The 27,844-nt window shown below is 48.0% G+C and overlaps 1 protein-coding gene and 1 non-coding gene across 4 annotated transcripts in view; one reads left to right on the forward strand and one right to left on the reverse strand.

The window, feature by feature from the left end:
- CAMTA1 (calmodulin binding transcription activator 1) overlaps positions 1-27,844 on the forward strand; it is a 975,729-nt gene that overhangs the window by 607,963 nt on the left and 339,922 nt on the right. The gene's annotated exons all lie outside the window — the stretch shown is intronic.
- On the reverse strand, positions 24,660-24,732 carry TRNAG-UCC (transfer RNA glycine (anticodon UCC)). The gene has a single exon. It is a non-coding gene; the product is annotated as a tRNA-Gly (tRNA).

The raw sequence follows: 27,844 nt of genomic DNA on the forward strand, positions 1-27,844 counted from the left end.
GGGTGGGGGGTGGGGCTCCTGGTGTCTAGTGGCACCAAAGATCCAGGGAAGTTTTGTGCCTTTTGCAATCATATAACCAGCCAGTGGTCGAGATGGGTAAGAACCTCCTAGAAACCCCTGGGTTGTTCCCACATCTCAATCAGACCTGAGCTGCCAACCTGGGGAAGTCCTGAGCTGAGTGGAAAACTCTCTTCTTTAATGGGGGCCTCTACTCTTTCCTGTCCCTCAAGTTCTGCTGCTACTGATGCGGTTTGGCCCCACAGTTCTCTCGTGGCTTTTTTTTTTTTTTTTAATTTATCTATTTATTTGTGCTTCCCTGGTGGCTCAGTGTAAAGAATCCACGTGCAGTGCAAGAAACTCAGGTTTGATCCCTACCTAGGTTGGGAAGATCCCCTGGAGAAGGAGATGGCAATCCACTCCAATATTCTCAACTGGAGAATTCCATGGACAGAGGAGCCTGGAGGGCCATAGTCCTTGGAGTCACAAAGAGTCGAACACGACTGAGTGACTAAACAGCAACAGTTTATTTATTTGGCTGCATCAGGTTTAGATGTGACACACGAGATCTTTAATTGTCATTGTGGCATGCAAGATCTTCAGTTGCGGCATGTGGGATCTGGTTCCCTAACTAGGGACTGAACCTGGACCCCCTGCTTTGGGAGTGCAGAGTCCTAGCCACTGGACCACCAGGGGAAATCCCTCTTTCCTGGCTTAAATCCCTCCTGCACTGACCCCTCTCCTGCTTCTCTAGCCTCGCTCCTTTCCACTATTGATGAGGCCATTGCAGGCTCCATAGGGGGCAGCCTAGCACTTTCTGTCAATAAACACAAATCCAGGTAAAACTCATTCTAAGACTGAAAACAATGATTTTTTTTTTTTTGGTGAGGAGTCCAATGTGGTGTGTTTATGGTATTCGACCTCATTTATTTAACTAGCATTTAATTTTTTTTCCAAAGATAAATATCCAGAAGTCTACAGCTTGGCCCACCACCTAGCAGCCGTGCACGCCCTTCCTGGGCTGGGTCTACTGCAGACTCCCTGCCAAGTGGCAGCAGACATAACGGGCACATGGTTTGGTGTCTCCTTCTCTTATTTAGCCTTAAAGAGCAACTCTTCTGTGTGTTTCTCAATCAGCTTCATCATCATCGGTATTAATAATGATAACAGCCTATAGTCATGGAGCACCCAGGTGCTGCACTCCAGCAGTGCTTTGAATGTGTGAGCTCTTTCAGCGCCCACAGCAGCCAGATGAAGCCGTGTGCATGCTTATTACTCCCTGACATGAGAGTGAAGCTCAAGGGGAGTAAACAAGTGGCTTCAGGTCACAGAGCCAGTTAGCAGCAGGGCTAGAATCTGAACCCAGAACAGCTGTCCAGAGGCTGGTCTCCTAAGTCACCACCCTCGATGACTTCTGGTTTTCAATGGCTACACCTCATGTGTCAAGGAGGCCAGATGTCACTAAAGTGGCCCTGGGCTCGCGAGGTGATTCTACAATGCCTTGATGGCTCCAGGGCTTTGTAATCAGCCTTGTGTCCTAGATGGATCCTCTGAAGGTCCTTGCTGGCTCGCTCCACCCACACATAGCTAGCAGGAGGAAATGCATTGGGGACTTTTAGTATAGATCTTCTCAACCTTGGCACAACCAACCTTTGGGACTGAGGGTGTCTTTGTAGTGGAGGCTGTCTGTGCATCAAAGGATGATTAGCAATTTCTCCTGTCCTTCACCTACTGGAGTATTTCTATCCAGTAACAACATCACTTTGCTGACAAAGGTCCATATAGTCAAAGCTATGGTTTTTCTAGTAGTCATGTATGGATGTGAGAGCTGGACCATAAAGAAATCTGAGTGCTGAAGAACTGATGCTTTCAAACTGTGATGCTGAAGAAGACTCTTGAGAGTCTCTTGGACGGCAAGATCAAACTAGTCAATCCAAAAGGAAATCAACCCTGAATATTCATTGGAAAGACTGAAGCTGAAGCTCTAATAAATACTTCAGTCACCTGATGCAAAGAGCCGACTCACTGGAAAAGACCTTGATTCTGGGAAAGATTGAAGGCAGGAGGAGAAGGGGCCAGCAGAGGATGAGATGATTAGATAGCATTACCAACTCAACAGACATGAGTTTGAGAAAGCTCCGGGAGATAGCGAAGGACAGAGGAGCCTGGTGTGCTGCAGTCCATGGGGTCACAAAGAGTCAGACACGACTGAGCGACTGAACAACAGTAGCAACTCCCCTCCCTGCCCAAGTCCTGACAACCACGAGTACCTCCAGCCTTTGTCAAGCGTTCCTGGTTGTGGGGCAGGGGGTGTGTGCAAAATCGCTGAGACTGTGGACCACCGGCAAAGCTCAGGTGCAAGGAGACAAGCAGGATGTGCCAGGCGGTGGATTCAGTCCTCCCCATTCCCTGGACCCGTGAGTCAGACGAAGTGAGGCCCAGGCATGGATGCTGTGCACGGGCAGCAGGTGGGAGCTCTCGGCCTCCGTCCACCCCTCCTCCGGCACCACGGGTGGGGAGTGTTACAGCCAGACTCCCTCAGAGCCCAGCGGAGCCGAGCGAGGAGCCCAGAGACGGCAGGAAACCCCAAACAACGATCGCCTGCTTCCAGACAACTTTGCTTTTCTGCCTTGTGGGGAAACTTATAAATTATTTGGAGAGCAATATTAGTCTTTTTGCTTCTGAAAAGGGTTCTGCATCTTTAATAGAGCCTGGTTTTGAAACATAACTCACAGAGTTGTACAAATACCCCATCAATAGTACAGGGGCTCATTTCATTGTCCTCAGTGCATGGAATCTTCATTATTTGCACTGTTGACAAAGGAGCCATGCCCAGCAGATCTGCATTCCTCCATTTAGCCGAGAGCAATGACTTATTCCTCCCTCACCATTGGACATCCTCAGTTTCCTGGGGGTGATAAAGAATGCTCCCACAGACAGGATGAACAGGGAGGACTGACTGCTCTGAGCTTGGCAAAGTCCAGAAAACCGGAAGGAGTCCTGACTGGTGGCCCCTGCGAGGGAGATGGCCTCCCAGCTGGCACTGGCAACTATAGCCTCAGGTTAGCATGTGGCATTGACAAATTGCTCAGGAAGCAGCCGGGTCCCTGATGGAAAACCGCCCATCTCAGTGCAGACGGCAAGGGTGCACCTTGTCCAAACTGCTCGCTCCCACGTGGAGATGCAATTCTAACAGAGCCTTCATTCAATACCACTGCTTGGGGCTGGGCCAAGTTGTGAGAGAGTGTGTGTGTGTGTGTGTGTGTCTATGTACCAGCACCGTGTTTTCTCCATATTAGAAAATTCACAGACTGCTGAGAGAGGGGAAATCAGAGTAACAGCCTCAAACTGGAAATGGAAGAACTTTCACATTCCACATAAAAGGGAATTGTTGCATTCCCGGGGCAAACAGGAAAGGAGCCGGCAAATCCTGCAGGTATAGAGGGAAGTGGAGGGGGCTGCTGACTTGTTCTCCTGAGCACAGAAGTGATGGTCTCAGCCTCACCTGGTCAGAGGGGGAAGGTTCAAGAAGTCTTTGGGCATTCCCTGGAATAGAGGCTCTGCAAGTTTTGGTGGAGTGGCTCCAGGTTAACAGGGAGGCTCCTTCAACATGGACGAACCTAGAGAGTGTCATACTGAGTGAAGTCAGACAGAGAAGGAGAAATATTGTATGACATCCCTTGTATGTGGATTCTAAAAAGAAATGATACAAATGAACTTACAAAAAACAGAAACAGACTCACAGACTTATAGAAGAAACTTATGGTTGCCAGGGGGAAGGATGAGATGAAGGGATAGTTATAGAGTTTGGGATGGACATGTACACATGGCTATATTTAAAATGGATAACCAACAAGAACCTATTGTATAGCACAGAGAACTCTGGTCAACGTTGTGTGGCAGCCTGGATAGGAGAGGAGTTTGGGGGAGAATGGACTTATATATATGTATGACTGAGTCCCTTCACTGTCCACCTGATACTATTACAGCATTGTTAATTGGCTATACTCCAATATGAAATAAAAAGTTTTTTTTTAAAGAAGGAGGCTTGTTTACAATGAGCCGAGTGGCAGCGGAAGGAACGTGTGGGACTCTGAGTGAAGGATCTGCATAATCATTAGATGCCAAGGTGATGGAGGCCCTAGGAGGAGAAGGGTGCTCTCTGGGCCCACCCACTGCCCCCCATTGATGCTAAATAACTGGCAGGTAGCTGCCAGCCCAGCTGGGTGGACCAGAGATGCAATGTGATTTCCTTCCTCCAACCCCCATGCATTCTCATGTTTTTGTAAGTATGCAGGGAGGGGCTGCTTGGTATAGCTGTGTGTTTCTAGAAGCTACTGGAAGATTCTGGAGGCAGAGTTTGTGGCCTGGGTCATTTCCATTGGGGGCACTGAGAGAGCCGAGATGACCTTCTGTGAGAAGGGGCATTTTGGGGCAGTCAGAGAGTACTCCCTTGCAAGCAGGGCCATTGTCCTCAGCCTCCAGCCAGCTGGCAAGGGGTCACTTGACCCAGTCCTGGGCCACTCCACTGCCCTCCACCCTCCATTGACCATGCCCCTGACCCTGAGAAGGCACTGGGCCACTTCACCCAGGATCTCTGGAAGCAGAATCCTTCAAAGAGTAACTGTTACTATGACAACCTGGCCTCAGGCACTCCCTGGTTGCCCCTGGGGGTCTGAGGTGGATGCAGGTAATAAGTATGTTGGCAGGCAAGGGAAGAACCCAGCTGTGGGGGCTGCACTCAGTGAGGAGGGGCAAGTCTGCCGAGGAGCTCAGCTGTCCTGACGCATCTCCCTTCTCCGAGCAGCAGTGGTGGGACCTTTCCTCCACAGAGGCCTGGCCCCAGCTCACAGCCCCTCTGGGTGGGGAACCCACGTCCCCATGGTTACCCACACTGTAGGACGGTGATAAATAAATATGGGGACCCCAGTTCCAGCCAAGAGATGTGAGACTCAGGTTTGTTTGTGAATTTGAGGATCAGATAGTTCCCACCCTTATGGTCTTTCCACTGATGAAGTACATATCTCTTTAAAAAAAATATTTATTGTTTGTTTGTTTATCTGCTTCAGGTGTTCATTGTGGCGTGCATGGTCATTTTTTTGTTGTTTTTGGGGTGAATGGACTCTCTAGTCATGATGCCCAGGCTCAGTAATTGTGGTACATGGGTTTAGTTGCTTCAAAGCATGTGGTATCTTAGTTCCCTGACCAGGGATTTAACCTACATCCCCTGCACATTGGAAGATGGGTTCTTAACCACTGGGCCACCAGGGAAGTCCTTAAGGCAGCTATCTTGCTAGGACCATCTTCCTCCAAGCCCCCCAATGTTAGCAGAGATGGAGTTGAGGGAGAGGGCCCTGGGAGGATGGAGTTGGGGGGGCTAAGGGAAGGGACCACCATTGGCTGTCCTAAGTGGTTCTTTCCTGTGGGAAGTTCTAGGGACTCCCCCTACTAGGGGCTCCTCCTACCTACTAGGGGCTCCTCCCCAACTTGTGTGCCTTGGACCAAAGGCCCATGGGTTCTTGGCTTTTAAATCGCTAATGGGGAGGCCGAATAAATATATCAAGGGTCACCCAAGGGCTCCCTTGGGCCTTGTTTATTCACAGCACCTCGGCCACCTCGTTGCAGAAATGTCTCAGACTGCAGAAGTACAAATAGCAAGAACACAGCTCTTTATTTATTTATTTGATTATGAATTTATTTATTTTTGCTGCTTCCATCACCCAGCTGGGTCTGGGTGTCCCTGGACAGCAAGGGACCTCAGCTCTGGCCAGGCCTGTGTGCTTGTCCGGCGTTGACAGCTGCCTGCCTGCTCTTTAGCTAAGTGAAAGCCCTGCCTTGGATTCCATCCTCAACTGCAAGCATAAAGCTAGCTGGTCCCGGGGCTAAGGAGGGGGTGCGTGCTGCTACCACACCTGAGCACCCGGCGGGCTGTGAAGTCGACTTGGTAAACATGGCCCAGTACCTGGAACTAGTCTGCAAAGAGGAGGCATGGGGGTGCCCCACAGAGAGTGGCAGGCAGCACCATGGTGGGCAACCTGATCCATCTGAGCCAGTGAGCTCATGGGGCTGCCAGGTGCTGATGGAAACTCTGGTTTGTTCCGCCCACCACCTCTGCCCGTAATGGTACTGCCCTGCTAAGAGCTCAAGATGAGCAGACCCACTTAATACTCCAGGCCAAAGGAGGAAAATACTGCCACCTCGTGGAGCTAGGATTTGGCCCCAGGTCCATCTGACTGTAGGCACCCTCTGCTGTTCAGACGTGGTACTGTTTTTGCTCTGGAGTCAGAAGCCAGTGTCTGCCTATCATTGATTACCTCCTGCCCACGTGAATGAAACCACCTCTCATGTGCTGCTCCCTGGTGCTGCTTTATCTTGAGTCTAAAGGCTCTTGTGAATGAAATCACAGACTTAGCCCCTGCTGCACGTGCATTCCGAAGAGGGCTCTGCTGTGGCAGCGTGGCACCCCCAGCAAGCCCCAACCCGAGTCCCAGCACATGGAGAGCCACCTGCCTGGTGGGTTCACAGTGGAGTGTGAGCTGTCCTGGCTCCGTCCCTGCTCTCTTCATCCTCTACTCTGGGAGAGATCCAAAAGTCTCCAAGCATTCATTCATTTGGAAATTTTTTGCTAAGCACTTAAAAAGTGCTGGGGGCTTCCCAGATGGTACAGTGGTAAAGAATCTGCCTGTCAATGCAAGAGACACAAGAGATGTGGGTTCAATCCCTGGGTGGGGAAGATTCCCTGGAGAAGGAAATGGCAACCCACTCCAGTCTTCTTGCCAGGAAAACCCCATGGACAGAGGAGCCTGGCAGGCTACAACCATGGGGTTGTAATGAATCGGACATGACTGGGCACGCACAAATGGTCAGAATGATAAAAAGGGCTAAGCACTGGGAATAGAGCAGTTAACAAAATCCTTGTAATGGGGAGAGAAATGAGTAATAAATGTGTATCTAAGTGCTAAACATTTGGGAATATAGCATTTAACAAAATCCTCTTAATGGGAAGAGAAACAAAAATAATAAATGTGTAAAGGCAATACATACATTAGACAGTGAAAGTCCAGATAAGAAATGGAGTTCAGACATGGCTTGATCAAGACTCTGGTCATGTTCTCTTGATCCTTTCAATGCTTCCTTCCTCCCTGGGTTTTCTATATCCCTGGCCGGCTTCTCTTGTATAGTAAGATGGCAGTAGGCTTGTGAGGCACATACTTCACTGTCCAAAAGAAGAGCAAACCATCGAGCAAAAAGTCCTGAGCTTCATTCTGATTGGATCAGTTTAGGTCACCTGACCACTTGGAACCAATCACTGTGGCTGAAAGGGTGCAATTAACTTCGACTTTACTGTTGTTCAGTCGCTAAGTCATGTCTGACTCTTTGCCATCCCATGGACCACAGCATTCCAGGATTTCCTGTCCTCCACTATCTTCCAGAGTTTACTCAAATTCATGTCCATTGAATCTATGATTCTATCTAAGCATTTTATCCTTTGCTGTCCCCTTCTATGTTTGCCTTCAATCTTTCCAGCATCAGGATCTTTTCCAATGAGTTAACTCTTTGCATCAGGTACCAAAGTACTGGAGCTTTAACTTCAGCCACAGTCCTGCCCATGAGTATTCAGGATTGATTTCCTTTAGAATTGACTGGTTTGATCTCCTAAGTGTTGACAAACCATGGCCCATGGCCCATGTACCAAATCCAGCCTGCCTCTGTTTTTGTAAATAAAGTTTTATTGAAACATGGCCTTGGCTATCCGTTTACGTATTGTGTATGACTGCAGAATTGAGAAGGTAAACAGAGACTGTATTGCCTACAAAGCTCAAAATATGTACTAGCTGAGCTTTAACAGGAAAAGTTTGCCAACCACTGGCTTAACCACATCTGAGTCTATCCTGGAAGGTGGTGTTAGAGGAAATTCCACAGCTGTTATGATTGTTACACAGCAGGGCATGGGGTGGAATAAATGCTGCAGAGGCGTTCAATCTGTTCCCTTTAGCACCCTCTGTTTATTTATTCATTCAGCAAGCGCAGCTTGGTGGGCTTGTGTGGGAATGGCCCCCTTTGCTCTGCCAGAGAGAGCTTGATTTGGAGAGAGAACAAAGCTACATTAACTAGTTGAAAGAGCTAAAAGGTGGCAGCAACCAAATGTCCCTTAACTGAAGACTGGATAAATAAATGTGATCTCTCCATATAATGGAACGTCATTCACTCATCAAAGGGGACCAACGCATGCTACAGCATGGATGACATCAAACGTGGGATGCCTATTAAGGAAGCCAGACACAGAAGGTCACATATTACATGATTCTATCTCTGTGAAGTATCCAGGCTAGGTAAATTCACACAGACAGAGGCAGATGGGTGGTGGCCGGGGGCTGGAGGAGGAGTATAGGGAGCACGTGATAGACAGGTATGGGGTTTGTTTAAAGGGTGATGAAATTGTTTTGAAACTAGGAAATGCTGGTGGTTTTGCAATATTGCCAGTGTGCTTGTGTGTGTGTGTATGTGTGTGTGTGTGTGTGTGTGTGTGTGTGTGTGTGTTGCTTCAGTTATGTCCAACTCTTTGCTAACCTATGGCCTGTAGCCCACCAGGCTCCTCTGTCCATGGGGTTCTCTAGGCAAGAATACTGGAGTGGGTGCCAGTGTGCTCAATGTCACTGAATTGTATGCTTCAAAATAGTTAAATTTGGACTTCCCAGGTGGTCCAGTGGTCATGACATCACACTTCCACAGCAGGGGGTATGGGTTCGATCCCTGGTCTGGGAACTAAGATCCCACATGTTGTGGGTTGCAGCCAAAAAAAAAAAAAAGAATTTTATGGTATGTGAATTTGAACTCAATTTAAAAAAAAGACAAAAACAGAGCCCAAATCAGCACTGAACTGGTGGGAAGGCTTGTGGCTCTGTAGTTTTTCAGAGAAGGAGCCCCAGGGCCAGACTTGGCTCCCTGGCAGAACTCTATTCCCGCTTTTCCTGACCTCCTGTCTCTCACGAGCTCCCTGCCAGCACCCTGAGTGCTCAGGCAGCACTGGCGCCCGACCCGCAGAGGTGCTCTGACAGCTGTTTGTGCGTCTTGGGGGATAAGAGGGGCATCATGGGCAACTTCCTTGCCAGGCTCTTTTTAGCACCCTGGTGGTGAAATGCCATAGTGCATGACAGGGTCTATAAATTTGCCTGCAGGTTTGGCATTTATGTTTGCCACCTTTGTAAAAATACTATTTCCCATTGCTACCTGGTTTTTATAATGTCAATATACTAAGATCTACCTCTCCGTGTTGCATTTTATACACAATGCCGCTTTCTTTATACCCTAGAGCACATGTGTTTTTCTAACTTGGTTTTCGGAAATAGTTGGTTTTCAAAGAGATGTCGCAGGAGACTTTCTGTTGGCAGTGAAATAAGTTTGGTTTTTTTTTATTGTCGTTGGGATATGATTCTTAATTTAAATTCACCTTTAACATTCAAGTTATATTTTTATTACAATTTGAAGTCCATTGTGAGGGATTATTATCTGCAGAGATTCATTTCCTTTGGGAAGCTTCTTCCTCAATGATGTAATTGAAATTCTGGGAGCCAGGAACAAACACCAGTGTCTTATATTTCGAGCTGGTAGCAGAAAAGTCTGCTAGTGTTGGTGTCCAGGAAAGTGTAAAACAAGCACTTTCTCTCTCTATGGGTTTTCTTCCTGCTGGGTTCTCAGCGGGGAATTCTGGACCACCTCTGAACCTCTCAACCAGTAGAATTCCCTAGAAGAAAAGGCAGAGGCAGTGGCTGTCCAAACGAATGTGCAGGATTTTCTGATTCCTTACTTTGTCTTTCAGTTTTCCTGCTTGCCTCTCCTCCCTGCTCCTTCCAGGAAAACATTTCCTGTATTCTCACTGTTCAAGCTGTACACCAGCCGGGAGCCACGAAAGCCTGTCTGCGTCTGTCTGTCTTGTGTTCTCTAGCAGACTTGATGAGGCTGCAGCCAGGCTGAAAAAGGGCCACCAGAGTGAGCAGGATGGAAAGGATGATTCTTAATCAGCATTCACCACTTCGGGGAAGAAAAAGGCGATTTAATTAATTGCCCGACGCTGGTGCTGAGGACTGAGTCTGCAGAAGCTTCTCTAGAGTTGGAGGAAATTATTACAGATTGTACATTCAACTCGTTTTAGGATAAATACCCAAATCCAGACATCATATGTTCTGACATGTCTATTATTTATATGCAAATCTGGCTTTCGCAAAAGGGTTTCTCGAGAGACCAATGGGTTAGTTTTCCTGAAAGCCCAGAAGGTGACTGTCCATCTGCCTGGCACGTCCCTCTCCTTGGGAGTCCTTAAAATATTTCCCAGTGAGGTTGAATTTCACCACTCCTGGCCACACATCCACTGGGGTTGCTGAGCTGGAAAAAAATTTCCCTCTTTATAGCCTAATTCCATCATACCTAAGTAAGACTTTGGCATAAATACACAATTGGCACAAAGAGTTTGAGGACTCTTTTTGGAGCTGAAATAAGAGACCTTCATTCTAATGTTGGGTGGGGAGGGAGCACTTTGGGCTTAATGAAGACTGTCTTTCCTGCCCCCCTTCTTGATGCAGGTGTTGGGCAGGGAGGGGTGCATGTCTGCAGATTGCAGCAGCAGCCGCTAGAGTAATGAGAACAGTGGCTAGTTAGCTTTTATTGAACATTCACTCTGAGCCTGACACTGTGCCAAGGGCTTTGTCCTATTGTCCTGAGGTCCTGGAAGAGTGATGAAGATATGCTACTTTCTGAAAATCATGGTTAAGAAAACGTTGCTCTGGAGTCAAACAGACCATATTAGTTAAGAGAAGTTCAGCTGCAAGTAACCAAAACCTCAAAACAGCAGTGGCTTAAGTAGGATAGTTTGATTTCCCTGCCTTGAAAAAGCTTGGCTAAGGAACCCAGAGACAGCATGGCAGCTGGTGGCTGATCAGAGACTCAGGTTCTCATAACCCAGCATCATCATCCTAATACATGGCTTTTAACCATGGCACAAGATGGCTGCTTGAGCTCAAGCCATAGTGACTACATTCCAACAGCAAGAAAGGAAGGACAATAGTTTTTCTTTATCTCCCATTGACCACAACTCAATTACAACTAGATCTAACTACAGAAGAGGTGGGGAAAGATAGTTTTCATTCTAGGTTGCCATATGCCCAACTAAACTTGGGGGTTCCAGTACTCAAGGAAAAAGAGAATGGGTAAAGGGGTGCAGATGGCTGTCTCTGCCATACAGACCTAGATGCAAGGTAGTTGTTTACTTTGGGTAAATTAGGATCTGCCTTCTGAATATTATGCCTTTATCATAAACCTAAGTAAATACTGGTACTTCATAGGGCTGTTAGGAAAAACACATAAGACAGTCTACGTTGTGCAGACTGTGTTGGTCCAGGTGTAAGCAAGTGCTGAAAGGATGGTGAGAATTATCCAGGTGATGAGGATGATGATGAGTGTGATGGTGACATTGAGGAAGAGGAGGAAGATGGTGATGTTGATGGTTGGAGATTATTGAGTTTCCACAGTGTGCCAACCACTACCATGGGTGCTGGGTGTGCAGAGGGGAACAGAGAGAATCTCTGCCTCTAACCCACCAGTATCAGTTCAGTTCAGTCGCTCAGTCATGTCCGACTCTTTGCGACCCCATGAATCGCAGCACGCCAGGCCTCCCTGTCCATCACCAACTCCCGGAGTTTACCCAAACTCATGTCCATTGAGTCAGTGATGCCATCCAGCCATCTCATCCTCTGTCGTCCCCTTCTTCTCCTGCCCCCAATCCTTCCCAGCATTAGGGTCTTTTCCAATGAGTCAAATCTTCACATGAGGTGGCCAAAGTATTGGAGTTTCAGCTTCAACATCAGTCCTTCCAATGAACACCCAGGACTGATCTCCTGTAGGATGGACTGATTGGATCTCCTTGCAGTCCAAGGGACTCTCAAGAGTCTTCTCCAACACCACAGTTCAAAAGCATCAATTTTTGGAGCTCAGCTTTCTTCACCATCCAACTCTCACATCCATACATGACTACTGGAAAAACCATAGCCTTGACTAGACGGACCTTTGTTGGCAAAGTAATGTCTCTGCTTTTCAATATACTATCTAGGTTGGTCGTAACTTTCCTTCCAAGGAGTAAGCGTCTTTTAATTTCATGGCTGCAATCACCATCAGCAGTGATTTTGGAGCCCAAAAAAATAAAGTCTAACACTGTTTCCACTGTTTCCCCATCTATTTCCCATGAAGTGATGAGACCAGATGCCATGATCTTACAGTTTTCTGAATGTTGAGCTTTAAGCCAACTTTTTCACTCTCCTCTTTCACTTTCATCAAGAGGCTTTTTAGTTCCTCTTCACTTTCTGCCATAAGGGTGGTGTCGTCTGCATATCTGAGGTTATTGATATTTCTCCCGGCAATCTTGATTCCAGCTTGTGCTTTCTCCAGCCCAGTGTGTCTCATGATGTACTCTGCATATAAGTTAAATAAGCAGGGTGACAATACACAGCCTTGATGTACTCCTTTCCCTATTTGGAACCAGTCTGTTGTTCCATGTCCAATTCTAACTGTTGCTTCCTGACCTGCATACAGGTTTCTCAAGAGACAGGTCAGGTGGTCTGGTATTCGCATCTCTTTAAGAATTTTCCACAGTTTATAGTGATCCACACAGTCAAAGGCTTTGGCATAGTCAATAAAGCAGAAATAGATGTTTTTCTGGTACTCTTTTGCTTTTTCAATGATCCAGCAGATGTGGGCAATTTGATCTCTGGTTCCTCTGCCTTTTCTAAAACCAGCTTGAACATCTGGAAGTTCATGGTTCACGTATTGCTGAAGCCTGGCTTAGCGAATTTTGAGCATTACTTTACTAGCGTGTGAAATGAGTGCAATTGTGCAGTAGTTTGAGCATTCTTTGGCATTGCCTTTCTTTGGGAATTCCCCCAGTATAGCAGGGAGTGAACACATGCAACGATGTTCACAAAGCAAAGTAAAATCAGTACATTAGCAAAAGGGATCTGGTATTCAGGGCTAGTCTCATCTGCTCCCCCACTTCCCACATGGGGCCTGGAAAGAGGCAAGAGGCATGGGAAAGCTGTGGCCTCCTTTTCTGGAAACTTCCATGGGAAGATTTCTATGCAGGACATATGGTCACAAGGGACAATATACCGAAAGGCGGGAATGGACTCATTCAGGGGTCTATAAACTCACTTGCAGCACCGTGCATTGCTTCTCATGGAGAGAAAGTGCCCAGTGTCCTTTATGGTGGAGGTCCTCAGCTGGTGCAAGTCTTGAGTGTCCAGGTCTGGTTCTTCTTCACTGTGATGCAGGCCCTTACACAGTGCAATGATCCACACAACTGAATGCATGGGCTGTGGAGAGCCTTTTCTGATCCAGTGCTAATTTTTTAGCCAACAAGAAGTTCAACTGCCTGAAATTTCCCTTTAATTCATTCAAAGTTTTGTGCCCATTTAAGCAGCAAGGGCACACATTAGATAAATCAGTACATCTTTGCCATTTTGTCACTCCTGATTTTTTTGTTAATTTAATTAGGATGGAGATAGTCGAGTCTATGTGTGCTAAATCACAGACCATAAAGCCCCATCCATCACTGTGGTATGTGAGCGGGTGTGTGATCAGGAGGGGTACAGTGTGTGGCTTTGGGCGTGTGGCAGGGACCCTGAACTGCTTTCCCTCTAGTTCCCAGCTGCCCCCAGCAGGCACACACCTGCCTTTCCTCCCCGGACTTCAGACTCCTTTAGCGCAGCTTCTGTCCCCTGCCCCAGGCCTCCAAGGAGGTCTAGGGCCCCCTACTCTCCTGTGGGAGATGCCCCCCTTCTCAAAGCCTTTCTGAAGACTAGCAATCTGAGGTCAAACAACCTTTTCCAACAGGGCTCCTCCCCTGTGGGGTTCTCACTCCCCAGCACCACTGCCTGCCTCTCCTCCCTTAGAAGTTGCCTTTATCTCTGACTCTGGGCCTGATGGGATGTCCCACCCCCACCCCCCCGCCCCGCCTCCACTAGGCCCCGTTGTTGTTGTTCAGTCGCTCAGTCATGTCTGACTCTTTGCTGCCCCGTGGACTACAGCACTCCAGGCTTCCCTGTTCTTCATCATCTCCCGGAGCTTGCTCAAACTCATGTCCATTGAGTTGGTGATGCCATCCAACCATCTCGTCCTCTATTGTCCCCCTCTCCTCCTGCCCTCTTCTCCCAGGCCCTAAGTGTGTGGCATTCTGGCTCTCAGGATGGGGCGGCCCCCAGGGCACCTGTCAGCCCAGCTCCCTCATTTATGGAGAATGCTTGGTCCAAGGAGAAGTGGCCGGTGCTGAGCACACCCACAAGCACATACCACAACCCTGGGATGGGAGCTGGGGAATGCTGGCCCTGTCAGCCTCCAGCTGTCTCTATACCCTCATTGGAGTCCTGAATCTGTCCTGTGGCTCCTAATGCTGCATCCAGAAGGGGTGAGCGGAGCAGGTGGTGCTGAGATCTTTAGAAATACAACTGATCACTTCCCAAGCCACAGGGGCACTCTGCCTGTCCCTGCCCCCACCAGTTGGTGCTTCTGTCTGGGGATGGTTCGTGGGTCTGGCTGGGGATGGACCCAGGACTCCAAGCTGTGAGCCCTGGCTGCACCTCATGGGTATCAGGGCCTCCCAGCTTCATACGGTGCAAATGACTCCCTGACTATGAGACCTTGCCCTCCATCCCTGCCTTATTGTTCCCTGGTCCCTGTTGTCTGTGTGCTATTAACAAGACACTTGATTTTAGCTGGACAGCAGCAAGCAATATTTCCAGAACAAATAAAGCTGCATGGACGTTTGCTCTAGGCGTTTTACATTTCAACTTGAATATGTTTATTTCAGCCTTGCTGTTTGAATAGCATCTCTGTGGGGATGTCTGGGATGTTTAAATTTCCTGCTCACATGCCAGTACTTGAAGTGATGAGAACCAGGCAGGCTGGGAAGGGTCCTGAGGGGCCACTATGCACCCGCATACGGGCAGTGCGAGAAGCTGCCACAGAAGGAGATGCAGCAGACCCCAGGGATATGGGCAAGTGAGGCTACACCAGCCCCTGGGAGATCCCTGCCAGGTGCTTGGCCGGGCGATGACCTGAACATCTGCTGAGCTGATGCCATACTCACTCCTCCTGTGGGGTTGGCGCTCTCAAGGCAACTTTGGGGTGCCCTCTCTACCCCTTCTACTCCCCCCCAAAGCTCAGCTCAGGCTCCACTCTGCCAGCCACTCCATCCACGTCCTGCCTCCCAACTCCAAGTGCTTCTGACAGTCTGATTGGAAACCCAAGGCTCAGCTGGTGGTTCTGTACCATCCTGTGCACTTTGAGCATCTTTCCATGTGCCCAAGGGGTGCATACAACTCCAGGCACCCCTGGCATCACACCACACCTCCCTCTTTACTGTGAGGAAAGTAAACAATTTACAGACTAGAGATTAGGAACATGTATACACTTCTGCTCAGTTGTGTCTGACTCTTTGAGACCAGCTCCTCTGTCCATGGATTTCCAAGACAAGAATACTGGGATGAGTTTCCATTTCCTCCTTCAGGGGATCTTCCCAACCCAGTGATCCAACCTGCATCTCCTGCATTGACAGGCGGTTTCTTTACCGCTGAGCCACCTGGGAACCCCCAGATTAGGAACAGTTGAAGTAAAAACTAGTAGCGATCAGGCCCATTCACTGTTCTCTTTATCTTTTTTGTTCTCAGGAAAGGAAAAGAAAAGAAAGAAAAATTCATTTCTCTTTTTTCTTTTTCACTGCAACATTATCTTGCACCCTTTTGGTTCCCAGTCTCCTTTTGCTGGTGTGTGGCCTCCCAAATGGCTCTAGTGGTAAAAGAATCCTCTTGCCAATGCAGGAGACTCAGGAGACACAAGTTTGATCCCTGGGTTGGGAAGATCCGCTGGAGAAAGAAATGGCAACCCACTACAGCATTCTTGCCAGGAAAATCCCATGGACAGGAGAGCCTGGCGGGCCGTAGTCCATGGGGTTGCAAAGAGTCGGACACAACTGAACGCGTGCGTGCACACAAACACACACACACACACACACACACACACTCCTTTGCTGACATCTCCTGAATGTCCAGGTCCCTGGGGACCCTCCCTTGTCCTCCTCGCTTCCTTCCCCAGGTCTCTATGTTGTGACCCTGGGGAATCTCACCCGCTCTCGTGACCCCAAACACCCACCCCCCACACTGAACACTCTCAGACCAGAGCCTCTTAACTCCCATCCCTCAGCCCTTGGCCATCAACACCACCAGGACTGATTTCTTTTTCTCACATAGTGACAGCAACATCACCATCCTCACAGTCCTGAACCAGGAAACATCATCCTCCCCATTTCTCCCCACCCTCACGTTCCAAGTCCAATCCTTATGAAGAATCCTGACTTCTCCTCTCCCAGCTGGTCTGGTTCTGCCCAAGCCAGGCCCTGTCTCTGGGCTCCATGACTGCAGCACCGCCTGCCAGCAGGCTGGGTCCCAGCACCCCGAACCCTGTCACTGTTGCATTCTCCCAGCCTGGGGTTTGGGGGACTGCTCTCCGACTTCCCAAGGCCTCCCGCGCTTCTCTGCTCATCTTCAAGCTAGGAAGCAGCGTCCTTCACCCAAGGCACACACACAGAAAGCTGCAAAATAGATTTTTTAATGTGCATGTTCTAGAAATGAGAGTGGGAGATTGGACACAGATGGGTAGGAGGTTATGACGGAAAAGAATTTTGCTTAATCTTGGGATGAAAAATACCCTGATCCTGGCAGAGTCCAGTCAGAAGGAATTTCCAGTGAGATCCGTCTTCCTGCCACCTTGTCTTCAGCACAATTGATCTTTGCTTTTATTGTTTCTCCTCCCTCCTCCTCACTTGGCTTTTTGGCAGATAATGCCTGGAAAACCCTTTTCTGTTGTTGGAACCGTTTATGAAGGCGGCCCTCAGAATCCTCATGGTCTCCTCTCCCAGGGCTGCCTCCTCCATCCTGGGGGACACATGTCTGTCTTTGTTTGTGACGTGGGACCTTGGAGGGTTAAGCTCCCAGCCCCACCACTAGTCGGGGGCAGGTTGCCACTGGAAAGAGCAGGTTTTTCATCTGGGAAACAGGGGCACAGTCCCTTCCCCATAAGGTCTTTGTGACAGTTCAGTGGGATGACACACAGGAGAGGTTTAGCTCTAGCAGGTGTGAGGTGTCACATTGCTCTGTGGTCATCATTGTCACGGTGAAGGTGAACAGAACTCTCATGTCACAAAATTCAGCATCCCTGTCACCAGGTGAGAAGGTTTTAACATCCTCACTCAGGACTTCCCTGGTGGTCCAGTGGTTAAGACGCTGCCCTTCCACTGCAAGGGGCACAGGTTCGATCCCTGGTCGGGGAACTAAAATCTCGTATGCTGTGCGATGTGGTCAAAACATAAAGAATTGAAAAACAAGCAAAAGCACCCTCTCTCTTCTTGGAGGGAACATCCTGGGAGGGATGGTCCTGGGAAGCTGGAAGAGGAAGTGTCCCAGCCTTAGTTGGAGGCACTGTCCTGGGGCCCTGGTGCACATCCTGGCCTTGGACTTCCCATTCCAGGGTGCTTGGCCACCAACCTGCCTCTCTGGCCTCCGTGGCCTGGGGACAGCACCTGGCTCCCGCTGAGGATGCACCTGCTGGGGACATTTTTCCGGTCGCAGCTGGGAGTTCAGTGGAGCGTTTGTTGCTTCCAGTTGGCAGTTCCCCTTTCCTGCCAAGAGAGGCCAGGCCCTTGGCTGAGCCAGATTCCCAAAGCAGGGCTGGAGGGCCTTGGACTCCTATACCCACTCTTTCTTGGTCGGGCAGTGTGCTCTGGACCCGGGCTTTTCTCTCTGCTTAGGCCTGCATGTGTGGCCAGGGTGGGGCCAGTGCCAGGCCCAGAGCTTCACAGCACTGGACGGGTGCTCCATGAGTGAAAGGAGGTGGGGGCGGGCCAAATGAAGGGTGGGAGGGTCGGGGACTCTATGCAGCTGCTCAGCCCGTGTTGCACACTTTGGCCCCTTGGGGCTTCCCTGGCACCTACTCTAGTATGAGATGGTCCTTCAGTCTCCTGAAGAAGAAGCTCTCCCAACCCCAAGCCTCTTCTCCCCTGGCCTGTGGCTCCTGGCTCCATCCTTTTCAGCCTATCCCTTTGGGATCACTTCCTTTGCTTCTGATCTCTGCCTGCATTCCCTCCTGCAGCCCCTGCTGGTCCTCTTTGGGCCCCAGAGGGCTCAGGTGTCCAGATAGTTGCTGTCAGCATATCCAACATGTTCCCTTGGCACCTCTTGTAAGCAGCCAGCTCTTCGACCAGAGTGGGGAGAAAGCAGAGAGGAGTGGTTCCCAGATACCGCCTGTGCCAGGCTGAGTAGGAAGGTTAGGCGTGTGGCTCCACCTGAGTGCCTCTGGCTGAGCATCACCCCAGCTTCTCTGCCAATTTGCCCTGGATGAGGCTCCAGTGAGACATGTGTGCGCAACTGGTGGGTGGGTAATCAGTTTTACTTAGCATGTGTGTGTGTGTGGGGGTGTGGTGGTGGTCAGGTCAGAGCCAGGATGGGAAAACCTGTTCTCCAGGAGGTGACAGAAGCCCCTCACAGTGGTCTAGACAGGAAAGTATGGAATCTAAGCACTGGGGAGGGGTTGAGACCAAGGGAAGAGGGGATGCAGGTAGGAGAAACTTGGGGACCTCTCAAGCCTTGGAGGAAAAGACAGGATGCTCAGTCACATGGGAGGAGCCAGGATGGGTTCAGTCGAGGTCAGTTGAGGGGATCCACATCGGCAGGGATTTTGCTTTCCAAGTCCAGGGAACTAATTTAGCACACAGGCACTGTTGATCACCATCCACTGTTTTAGCATCTGCATAACTTTTGTAGACCTACCTACTGCCTGGCCTGCAGCCCTGAATTAGGGACTCACTCACCTTTACCTGCCTCTTACCTGTGGTGCAGCTCTGAGGACTCTGCAGGTGGGCCCCCTAGCCCCACACCAGCCTCCTGGCATTCCACCTGCATTCACATGGTGGGTGTTACTCCTTGTGTGACACACACCATGGCTGTCCATGGAGCCAGCAGCAGGAGCAGGTACCAGCTTTGGGAAGCAGACAGACTGAGGCTCTGAGAATGACCCTGCTCCTCACCAGCCCTGGAACACTGCAGATGATTTCTCTTCTCTGGGTCTCAGTTCCTTTCTGTATAAAATGGAAGTGATAATAATGCGTGTGTCAGCTGATTACTCTCTAGACATTGTTTTAATGTGTTTCCAAGTTCTGTTTTAATCAGGCACTGTAGGTCATGCAGACACAGAAATGACTGGGGTACAAGAGAAGCTTGTACTCCTGGGTGCCTAGAATCAGGGTGCAGTGCAGGGCCATGTGGGGAAGCACCAGAGCTGGTCAGAAGGAAGGAGCAGGAGGAAAATGTGGACAAGAGCCTTTATTATGGTTTCCACCAAAAGGAATCAGTGAGGCAGGGTAAGCAGGCTCAGGATTGCCCAGTTTGAGTAATTTTAGTGGACTCTGGGTGAAGGACTGTCCAAACTGTCTGGTGCTGACCCTGGGATGATTAAAGCAAAGGAGTATTGCTTCCTGGAGCCAGAGAGAGGAGGTAGTTCTCAGGATGGGCCTTGGACTGGTTGGTTTGCATATGAAAGGCACACTCCTGTTCTATACAAGAATTAGCTAGACCTGGAGGGGCAAGTCCCTCCCATGTTAGGTCATCAGGGTCCCAGATGCCAGAGCCTCAAGAATACAGAAAATGAGAAAGCATAGTTAACATAGACACCCATCTATGACAAGTTCCTGGCAGGGGCATCACCATGGTACTGGTGAACACTCAGTACCAAAGAAAGAATGAGGGATGACTGTAAACCAACCCCCCCACCCTGCCCACCAAGTTTATAAAGAAAAAGCAAATCTTCCTCACAAACTCCTGTTAGGAATGAGTAGCCTGCAGCCTGGTGGTATCATATACTGTAGTCAAGAACCTCTGTCTGGGCTGGGTCTGGGTCAGACATCTCAACACTGCCCGGGGTGCCAGGAAGGAGTGGCCATTCCTCCCAAGATGGTCACTTCTGGGCTCCCTCATGGGAAGGAGCTGGGTGGTATGTCCAGCTGGTTCCCTGGTGCTGAGGACAGTTTCCTGCATTCAAGTATCTAGATGTTTCATGGAACTCTTTACTCAGAGCACATAGGTGCACCTTTAGCTGATCCTTGGCAGTCCCTAAGTTATTTTATAATCCCCTTTATACAGATAAGGAAACTGCTGCTCAAAAACACTTCTGCCCCAAGTCAATTTTCGCCTGGAAATTCTTGGTCTCCTGCATATCTCAAGAACATACAATAAACCACCACCCCCCACCGTGTTTAGTCCTGAGAGCTTTAGTACATGCATGGAGCCTTGTCATCACCACCACAATCAAGACATAGAGCTTTGGGACTTCCCTGGTGGTCCAGTGGTTAAGAATCTGCCTTCCAATGCAGAGGACATGGGTTCGATCCCCGGTCAGGGAATTAAGATCCCACAAAAGCCTGCAAGCTACAACTACTGAGCCCACAGGCTCCAGAGCACACCACAACTCCAGAGAAGTTGGGCTTCCAGAGACGCGAAAGCGTATCAACTAAGACCCGACATAACCAAAATAAAATATATTTTTAAAAACAGAAACAACAAAACCCTGATTTTGTACAAAAAAGGCAATTAAGAATCTGAGATAAAAAAAAAAAAAGAAATAGAACTTTTTCATCACCTCAAGAAATGTCCCTAAGTCTCAAACTCTCCCCACATACCAACCCCTGATGTATTTAAAGTCCCCATAACATTGCCTCTTCCAGAGCCCCTTATGAAGGAACCACATGGAACATAGCCTTCTGAGTGTGGCTTCTTCCACTGAGCATAATGATCATGAGTCTCATACACGTGGTTGTGTGTATCAACAGTTGATTCCTTTGTATTATAAGCGGTAGGTATTCCGTGGTACAGATATACAGCAGTTCATTGATCCATTTGCCTGTTGAAGGATATCTGAGCAGTTTCTAGTTTGGGGCTATTACAAGTAAATGGGCTATAAGCATCCATATACAGGTTTTTGTGTAAACATAAGTTTTTATTTCTCTAGGAGTGAAATTGCTGGGTCATCCGGTAAATTTGTTTAACTTTCTAAGAAACAGCCAAACTGTTTCCCAAAAAGATTGCCATTTCACGTGTCCATCAGCAGTGTATCAGAGTTCTGGTTTCTCCATATCCTTGCCAGCATTTGGTATTGTCATTTTTTGAGTGATTCTAACATATGCTGCTGCCGCTAAGTTGCTTCAGTCGTGTCCAACTCTGTGCGACCCCACAGACGGCAGCCCACCAGGCTCCCCTGTCCCTGGGATTCTAATATATATTTGGTAGTTAATATTTCATTGTGATTTTAATTTGTATTTCCGTAATGACCAGTGAAGGGGCTTCCCTGGTGGCTCAGTGGTAAAGAATCCGCCTGCCAGTGCAGGAGATTTGGCTTTATCCCTGGCTCGGGAAGATACCCGGAGAAGGAAAAGGTAACCCACTCTGGTATTCTTGCCTGGGAAATCCCATGGACAGAAGAGCCTGGTGGGTGACAGTCCATGGTGGGTTACAGGCTGCAAAATAGTCAGACACGACTTAGCGACTAAACAACAACAGTGATTAATGATGTTGAGCATCTTTTCTTGTGCTTATTGGCCATACATATACCTACTTGGAGGATGTCTGTTCAAATTATTATTGCCCATTTTTCCATGGGTTGTTTGCTTTCTTATTATTTCTAACTATTGAGTTTTGAGAGTTCCTTATACTTTCTAGCTACAAGTCCTTGATCATATATGTGATTTGCAAATATTTTCTCCTAGTCGGTGGCTTATTTTACTTTTAACAGTGTCTTTCAAAGAACAGATGTTCATTTTTATTTTTGATGAAGTCATATTTATCAACTTGTTCTTTTATGAATCATGCTTGTGAAATCTTATTGAAGCTGTCTTTGCCTCACTTGAGATCACAAGAATTTTCTTTGCTTTTACTAGTTTGGGGTTTTATGTCTATGATCTATTTTGCATTAATATTTGTATGCAGTATGAGGTATGGACCAGAGTTCTTTTTTTTTTCTGCTTATGGATATCCAGTTTTTCCAGTACCATTTATTGAAATGATTATCCTTTCCCCATTGAATTGCCTCTGCACTCTTGTTGAAAATCAATTGACCATATATGGATAGTTCTATTTCTGGACTCTACTTATTGATATCTGTACTTTTGCCAATTCCATGCTGTCTTGATTACTGCGGTTTTATAGTAAGTCTTGAAATTAGGTAGTGTGTGTCTTCCAAGTTCATTCTTCTTTTTCAAAATTGCTTCAACAATTCCACTTCCTTTGTGTTTCCATAGAAATTTTAGAATCAGTTTGTTGACTCCTCCAAAATGAAAATCCTGCTGGGACCTTGATTGAGATTGCATTGAATCTATCGATTTGTTTGGAAAGAATTAGCATCTTAACACTACTGATGTAGTCAGTAGATGTACAATTGTAGTCCAGTTCATCAGTATGGACTATGTCTCCAATGATTTAGGTCTTTTCTGATTTCTTTCACCAGTTTTTTGTAGTTTTCAGCATATAAATCACATATTTTGCTGGGTTTATTCCTAATGTTTGGGTATATTTTTGTTGCTGTCATAAATGATACTGATTTTTTACCCATTTCTAGGTGTGCATTGCCTTCTTGTAGAAATGTGATTGATTTCTGGTTGTTGTGTATTGAGCTGAGTTCAGTTCTTTGTGGCTCCAAGTGCAGTATCCCCGCCCCACCCAGGCTGTCTCCTTGGCACCAGGAGCAGAGCCTGGAGCTGAGTCCCTTAGTTATCACTCTGACACCTGACTCTGAGTCACCAGCCTCTGGCTGTAGTTCTCCTTTCTCTAGAACAAGGATGGAGCCACCTGCTCCCCTACTGTTCCCAGGAGCATTAAAGATGAGGGACTAAAGTGGCAGGGGCCTCAGCTCTTGGGCATGAGTGGTCTCATGTGGTTGAGATCCAGTCGTTTTCATTTTTTCCTCTAATCCAGCTGTTATTATTTGCATCTCAGAGGGCATAGGTGTGCGGGAGTGAATACAGTTGCCTCCCGCCACTCTCTCAGACAGGCTCAGACCATGGGGGGACTCCCTTGTTTGTGCCCTGCCCCCACCCGAGGGTACCCTCTCCATCACCTTTCTCTCCTGCCCACCTGGAGACCCTGGGAGCCCTCCCTCCTCACCATCCACCACAACAGGCCATCGCCAGCACCTGTCAGCCTCCCGGCGGCAGTTGACCACTGGTGCTCCATCCTCATCGGGATTGGTGAGGGTGACAGCTCCCAGTCACAAGCAGATGATGACATAAGGGCAGTGGGGACAAGGCTCCCTGTCACAGTGTTTAAGTCCAAGCTGCCACCTAGGCTGCAAGTCAGCCCTGATGATGATGGTGTTTGCTTCTCTGGTTTAGGAGCTAAAGCTCCAGCTCACAAGTCCATGAGGCTCTTCCTCCCTTCTCCCCATGACCTGGGCACTCTGGGTTCCTCCCCAGCCCTAGGCCTCTCCACCATTGACCCCTCCACCCGGGCCTGTTGCCATCTGCCCTAACCATGGTCAGACCTGCTTCCAGACACTGTGCTGACCAGGGCTGCCCCCCACGCCCGCAGGGTCCCAGCCTCCCCGGAAGCCCTGGCCACATTCACTGGCCTTCCTGCTGCAGCTCTGCACTGGTTTTTCCAAAGAGGGTCTGGGCAGGACGGACCTATGGTCGCCTCCTGGGCCTGGCCAGGCTGTGAGTCACTAACTCTGTCCTATCCTGGCCATCAGCAGGCCTTCCAGGCAGACTTTCAAAAGCTGTCTGAACAAAGCACCGTTTCTAACTCTGCAGCAACACGCTTGCCTCCCTATTAAGCCTGGCCTCTCTTGCCAAGTGGTCACAGGGCATGAGAGCTTTCCACTGGACAAGGTTGTTTCTGAGAATCGCACCCACCCAGGGCTGCTCCCAGCCTGAGGTATCTGAACTCCTTGCTCTCAACCTGTCCCCAGGTCCTTGGGTGAACCTGAGATGGGCTTTCCTGGGATGTCGAGGTAACGGCAGGACTGTGAGCTGCGTACCCACTCAGTGTTGACCCAGGGACTTCTCACCACCAGCAGTGTCTGAGCCAGACCAGTGGGACAAGCCAAAAATGTCCTCTTGATGTTTTCAATTTAATTTTTAAAAATAATTAATTGTGTTAATTATTTATTAATTATTAATAAATAATTTATTATTAAATCATTTATTAATAAATGAATTATTAATTCATTTATTAATAAATTGTGACTGCTGTCACAAGTTATCAAAAATGTAATGGCTTAAAGCCACACATACTTACTATCTCAAAGTTGTGGAAGTCGGATGTCTGATATGGATCTCACTGGGCTAAAGTCAAGGTGTGGGCAGGGTGGGAGGCTCCAGAGGAAACTCTTTACCTTTTCCAACTTCGGGAGGTACCCACAGTCCTTGACTCGTGGCCCCTTCCTCCATCCTCACAGCCACCAGTGTTGTATCTTTCTGACTCTTCTTCTCTCTTCAGAGAGGTTTTTGTTTGTATATTTGTCTGTTGTTTTCATTTTTTTTTTTTTTTTTTTTTGTCTTATCACATGGCATGTGGGATCTTACGATCCCCAGCCAGGGTTTGAACCTGGGCCCCCTGCAGTGGAAGCGCAGAGTCCTAACCTCTGGACCACCAGGGACGTCCCTCTCTGGTTCATCTTCTGTAGTCACAGCTCCCTCTCACCCCAGCGTGGGAGAGTCTCTGCTTTTAAAGATGCATGAGATTATCTGGGGCCCGCCTGGATGACCTAGGATAACCATCCCATCTCAAGGTCCTTAACTCTGTTCCCACCTGCTGAGGCCCTTCTGCCAGGAAGTACATAGTCATGAGTTCCAGGGACTAGGACATGGGCATTTTTAGATGGTCACTGTTCTGCCAGCACATTCACTTATTCATATGGCTCAAAATTCAAAGTGACGTTTTATGAAAAGGTATGTGTTACAACCTGTATTGATTTTATTGTATTATTCCAACATTTCTATGTACAGCTGCAAGTATATGTACTTGTGCTCAGTCACTCAGTCGGGTCTGATGCTTGTGGCCCCATGGACTGTAGCCTGCCAGGCTCTCTGCCCATGGAATTTTCCAGGCAAGAATACTGGAGTAGGTTGCCGTTTTCTACTCCAGGGGATCTTCCCAACCCAGGGATGGAACCTGTATCTCTTGTGTCTCCTGCATTGGCAGGCAGGTTCATTACCATTAGCACCACCTGGGAAGCCCATGTATACTTACTTTCCCACTTTCTTACACTTCTTGCCCATTTATTTATTCACCATGATGGACCTTTTGTTTACCATTTAATGATGAATCCCAGAAAATGTTTTCCACGGTACATAGAGAATTTCCTTGTTTTTTTCCCTTTTAATTATTTCTAATACAACATAATACTCCAGTGTGTACAGGTACCATAATGTATTATTGTTTCTAATATTTTCCTGTAAGAAACATTACTGCAGGGACTAGTTCTCTGCATGTGTCATTTTGTACTCTGAATATATCTGAAGAATAAATTCCAGAAACGGGCTTGCTGGGTCAGAGGGTAATGACTCATTTGTAATTTTTCTCTTCAATAATTGCGATTGATCTTGCTAAGTCTTCTATATTTCTGTTCTCACATATTTCTGTCTCCTTTATCTATCTTAGATTGAGCAAGAGAATTACAGTCTTCTATCATTAGTGTGTTTCTACTTTTCCACTCATCTTCTTTAATTTCCTCTTTATTAAGGTTGCTGTTTTTTCGATTTGGTCTGTAACAGTTATATCTTCCCTGGGGATGGCAGCCTTTAACATCACAAAGTGTCTCTTTGGCCTCATTTTTTGCTCATTGACCTGACGCCTGTCTTATCTGATGTCGTGGTTTTGACCTGTCTTCTTCTCACTTCTCCCCAGTACCCCCTGCGCTCTGGCCCAGTCTGTGGCTCCACTGGTCCATGGGCACATTCCAGTCCGGTTTCTGAGCCTGTCCTCAGGTTGCTCCTTCCCCTGTTGCTTTTGCCGTGTGGATCTTACCTTTCTACTTATGCCTCTCCGAAGGGCGCCTGCAACGCCCCCCACGGCACTCTGAGCAATTCCACATGGATTTAGAGACTGGCTTCCAACATCCCCTGGCGTAGATGACCTTTTCCAGTTTCCCCAGAGAATAGTGGGCACCCTGAGGCAGCGACAGCCCTCTGTCTGCTCACCCACAAGGTCGGCCTGCTGCTGGGCATGAAGCTGATGGAGAATGTGAGCTCTCGAATCGGAAGTGCCACAGTGCCATCTGTGTTGTCTGGTTGAGGGATGTCTGTGCCGGAGGGTCTCCAGAGACCCCATCCTGGACTGAGGGCCCTGGCTCCCCACAGGGTCTCCCAGAAGTCTTGCTAAGGGTTTCCCATTGGAAATATAGGGCCACTCTTAGCCACCAGCCCCCTCCTCACAGCCTTCCCTTCCTTTGGAAAACAATTTAAAACACATTTTGTGAGAGTCCATTCCTGCAGAACAAGGAGATTAATATAAGCAATTTCAGGTCTCTGTAACCAGGCTGGAGTGTGAAGCCTCCCTCCTTAATGATCAGCATAAAATAAAAGTCTTTTTAGTACGATAATAATTTATCCATTAATTTTACAATTGAGCTGAGGTAAAAATATCCTAAAGATGGGGCAGCACTGAACTTCGTCCGTTCAGTTCAGTTTAGTCGCTCCGTCGTGTTCGACTCTTTGCAACCCTGTGGACTGCAGCACTCCAGGCTTCTCTCTCCATCACCAACTCCAGGAGCTTGGTCAAACTCATGTCCATCAAGTCGGTGATGCCATCCAACCATCTCATTCTCTGTCATCCCCTTCTCCTGCTGCCTTCAATTTTTCCCAGCATTAGGGTCTTTTCCAGTGAGTCAGTTCTTCTCATCAGGTGGCCAGAGTATCGGAGCTTCAGCTTCAGCATCAGTACTTCCAATGAATATTCAGCACTGATTTCCTTTAGGGCTTCCTTGACAGCTCAGTTGGTAAAGAATCCATCTGCAATGACTGGTTTGATCTCCTTGCAAGGGACTCTCAAGAGCCTTCTCCAACACTACAGTTCAAAAGCATCAGTTATTCGGCGCTCAGCTTTCTTTATGGTCCAACTCTCACATCCATACACGACTACTGGAAAAACCATAGCTTTGACTAGACTGACTTTTGTCGAAAAGTAATGTCTCTGCTTTTTATTATGCTGTCTAGGTTTGTCATAGCTTTTCTTCCAAGGAGAAAGCGTCTTTTAATTTCATGACTGAAGTCACTATCTGCAGTGATTTCGGAGCCCAAGAAAATTAAGTCTGTCACTGTTTCCATTGCTTCCCCATCTATTTGCCATGAAGTGATGGGACTAGATGCCATGATCTTAGTTTTTTGAATGTTAAGTTTTAAGCCAACTTTTTCACTCTCCTCTTTCACTTTCATCAAAAGGCTCTTTAGTTCCTCTTCACTTTCTGCCATAAGGGTGGTGTTATCTGCATATCTGAGGTTATTGATATTTCTCCAAGCAATCTCGATTCCAGCTTGTGCTTCATCCAGCCTGGCATTCCTCACAATGCACTCTGCATATAAGTTAAGTAAGTAGGGTGACAGTATTCAGCCTTGACATACTCCTTTCCCAATTTGGAACCAGTCCATTGTTCCATGTCCAGTTCTAACTGTTGCTTCTTGACCTGCCTACAGATTTCTCAGGAGGCAGGTAACGTGCTCTAATATTCCCATCTCTTCAAGAATTTTCCACAGTTTGTCGTGATCCACACA

Source organism: Giraffa tippelskirchi, chromosome 5 (genome assembly GCF_054371585.1).
Source record: "Giraffa tippelskirchi isolate mGirTip1 chromosome 5, T2T-mGirTip1v1.2.pri, whole genome shotgun sequence".
In the NCBI taxonomy this organism is placed as follows: domain Eukaryota; kingdom Metazoa; phylum Chordata; class Mammalia; order Artiodactyla; family Giraffidae; genus Giraffa; species Giraffa tippelskirchi.